Genomic DNA, 4,114 nt, shown 5'->3' on the forward strand with positions numbered 1-4,114 from the left:
TTTATGACTCATGGACTTCAACTCCCAGAATTCCTGAATCAGCCTAGCTGGGCTAGCTAGCTCTCTCCTGCCCTTCCTGCTTCCTGCTTCCTGCAGAGACGCAGCAAAGGAAGGAGCTCCGCCCAGTAAGCTTTTCAGCTCCTCGGAGAACATGTGAGTACACTCTCTTTTACACAAAACCACACACACACACACAGAGAGAGAGAGAGAGAGAGAGAGAGAAGCAGGGAAGCGCAATTCCTCTCTCTGTCTCTGTCTCTCTCTGCAAAGGCAGAGGAGGCTGGGAGCCACAGGGGAAGGCTCAAAGAGCCGCATGCGGCTCCAGAGCCGCAGGTTGCCGACCTGTGAGCTAGACTAGTACAGGTAGTCCTCAACCTCCTACAGTTCACTTAGTGACCGTTTAAAGTTATGACAACAGCAAAAAAGTGACTTATGACCATTTTTCACACTTATAGTGTGACGTGATCAAACGTTAGATCCTTGGCATACTTATGTTCATACTTATGACTCTTGCTGTGTCCTAAGGTCACGTGTTCACCTTTTGCAACAGTTTGAAAAGCAAAATCAATGCAGAAGCCAGATTCACTTAACCTCCATGTAACCAACTGGATAACCCAGTATAATTTTGCAGGGTTCTTCGTTTCCTCTCAATACACTCTACTAAAACAACGGCTTTGTAAAGGTGGGAAAGAGCTATAGCCATTCGCACTTCCTTAATTTATCTCAACATGACATCTTAGATTCTCTTTTTTATCATGCCTTTCTCTGTTTTGTAGGATATTATGGTAAAACAGTAGCTGCTCAGTCATCGTATTTAGTGGATTTAGCAAACGAGTGGACTTTATGAGAAGAATCGTGGAAATGGCAAGTAGCGGGTTTTCCATAGTTGTTAGTGACAGACCTATTGCATTCTGGCCCTTGTTGTTGTTATCACATGGCAATAACATCGGGGAATGCACTGATTGAAATAACAGCTCTGGTGTCTCTTAAAAATCAAACTTTTCTTCTGCATTTATGCATTCTTTGCCTCCTAGGACTTCTGATAAAGGAGGATTCGTTCTTCTGTTATTGTATTTCATTTTGACAACCCATCCTTACTATACAATATTTGTGTAGCTCGGTTACTGTGGTCAGCGGCCTAGAGCAGTGCTTGAGTGGCATTGGGATGTGGGGAACTTGGAAAATGCTGAAAAGTTGGGAGTTATCTCTAGATAATCAATAAAGCTTTTTCTATTTCAATATATATAGGTACCCATTTGCAATATGACTTTTGGCAGTAAATAATAATTAACATTAATCATTGCAATATTGTCGGCATCATCAACGACCAAAATACGCATCACACCAGAAGCAACTCATGTGTCTACATTCACAGCCCCCTGAAAAACATCCTGGCCCAAGGGAGCTTTTATCATTTACGGTGGACATGTGATAAAGTAAAGAAATATTGGAGTAGGATTTCTATTCTAATACAGAAAATTCTGAAAGTGAATATAAAGGTAAAAGCAGAAACTGTTCTTTTTGGCTTAATGGAAAAAAGACTTGGAAACAATGATGGAACTTCAATGTTATATACGTTGATGGTAGCAAGACTACTTTATGTACAAAAAGGGAAGGACATTTCGATCTCCACAATGGAGGAATGGTTGCAAAAGTTGATGGAGGTAGCAGAGATGGCTAAATTGACTCCTTTGATGAAAACAACAACAACACATGAGTACTTTTTTTTCAACTTGGAAACCCCTTCTTCACTTCTGGAATTCTAGGAGGTTGGACTAGAAGATCTCCAAGGTCCCTTCCAACTCTGTCATTCTGTTAAATTCAGCTTCTAAGTGACTTTTATGGCCTCTGATAAATATCTTTTTGGGGTTTTATCTTCCAGCCTATTATTAAATGGTAAATATAGAATCTTTCTTCTGTAAGTAAACTCGTATTCCAAAAATGTTTCCAGGTTGGTTATTTATTTTAAGATGTATATTGCAAGACATCACCAGTGCTCCTTGTCTATAGAAGAAATAGCCCTCCAAATTACAGGAAGTCCTCAACTTACCACTGTTCATTTAGTGACCATTTGAAGTTACAACGTCACTGAAAAAAGTGACATATGTTCGTTTTTCACAGTTACCCCCTTTGCAGCATCCCCATGATTCTGTGATGAAAATTCAGATGCTTGGCAACTGGTTCATACTTATGACCTTTGCTGTGTCCCAAGGTCATGTCACCTCCTTTTGTGACCTTCTGACAAGCAATGGGGAAGCCAGATTCACTTAACAACCAGGTTACTCGCTTATGAACTGGAGTGATTCACTTAATAGCTGTGGCAAGAAAGGTCATAAAATGGGGCAAAATTCCATTAACAAATGTCTCTCTTGACAACAGAAATTTTAGGCTCCATTGTGGTTGTAAGTCGAGCACTACTTGTACTTTTGGTTGGGAAGTTGACATGTGTTTGCCTGTGCCAGATGAAATTGGTGCCTCTCTGTAAGCGGTCAGATTGCAGTCGCTGTCAGGCCACCATTTACATGGAGAGAAATGGCCAGTCTGGGAGTTGCGCTCACCTCTCCAGAGAAAATCGGTTAGAGGGGTTGAATTGCAGAGCTGTATGCAAATGCGGTTTTGTAGATGGAGATGCACAGAGGATAATACTGATAATCTTTCATATCTTTAAAAAAAGAGTAATAGCATTTGGCACCTAATACCAGTCTGGAATTAAGACGGTAAGTCTTACTGGTGATTAAGTAGGACATCATGTGACCAAACCTATTCTACAACGGTGTTTGCAGCGGTCATTAAATGAAAGCTGCAGTCGTTAAGTGTACCCATTTTTCAGAATGGGCATTTTTTACCAGATATTGGTAGTCAACGCCAGCAAAACATTGTAAGCTGTAGTCACGTGATTGTGGGATGCTACAAAAAGCTCTGAATGTGATCTGGTTGCTGATTGCCCACAATGCAATTGCATGAGTGCAGATGGGGGAGAGGGCAAACATCAAGCCTTTGAATCCAAGCCCTAAATACCTTATATTCTTATTCTTAGTAAACGTGAAGCAACACATCTTTTTCAATGGAAAATGTAGTACCAATTAACAAGGTTACTGAGAGGAGAATAACAAAGCAAGGTATGCAATGTTGCCATTCACATGATCATTTTTATTTACAGTTTAATGGAAATCACTGGCATGGAAATTGTTCACGTCTGGATAGGACATACACTTTCCTTGCCATTTTAGCTGTCCCATTTGTGTATCTTATATACGGTATTTTGCTAGTGTGTGCAACAATCTAGCATGAGTTGCAAGAAATTATTGCCTCTTAGCCAGTGTAACTTGGGTATTCTTCTGTAAAATTCCTTCTTCTGGAAGAATGCAAACTTTCTGCCCCCATAGCAGATCTACAGTGCTTTCTGTGCCTCCAATCATGATGTTCCAAGGACAGATCTTCCTGATGTTGCTGAACAAAATTCTCCTTCTTACTAGACAATACACTGGTTGATGTTCAGAAAGTACAGGTAATCCTCCACTTATGACAGTTCACTTAGTGACTGTTCAAAGTTACAACGGCACTGAAAAAAGGCACTTATGATCTTTTTTCACACTTACGTCCGTTGCAGTAGCCCCTTAGTGACATGATCGATATTCAGATGCTTGGCAACTGACTCATGTTTATGACTGTAGCAGTGTCCCGGGGTCATGTGATCAACTTCTGAGTCCTTCTGGCAAGCAAAAACAATGGGGAAGCCACATTCTCTTAACAACTGTATTACTATCTTAACAACTGCAGTGATCTGCTTAACAACTGTGGGAAGAAAGGTCGTAAAATGGGGCAAAAGTCACTAAACAAATGTTGTATTTAAAAGATAAATTTGTGTATCCATTGTGGTAAGTTGAGGACTACTTGCGCGTAGCTGAGGAACCTCCGGAAATGTCAGGTTTCCATTAATATTGTAAGTGAATACTAATCACTGTATCCCATAGAACGGTGGAAAAAATACGAGAAAACAGACAAAGAAGTTTGTTGAAATTCTGCATTTAATGAAAAGTTTGTTATTCCTAACAAAAGTGTAATGAAACTAGGTTTAAACTAAATTAGCAGATATAAAGAATTTTTTAGTTTT

Source organism: Crotalus tigris, unplaced genomic scaffold (genome assembly GCF_016545835.1).
Source record: "Crotalus tigris isolate CLP2741 ecotype Arizona unplaced genomic scaffold, ASM1654583v1 scf7180000024124.1850442, whole genome shotgun sequence".
NCBI classification, from domain to species: domain Eukaryota; kingdom Metazoa; phylum Chordata; class Lepidosauria; order Squamata; family Viperidae; genus Crotalus; species Crotalus tigris.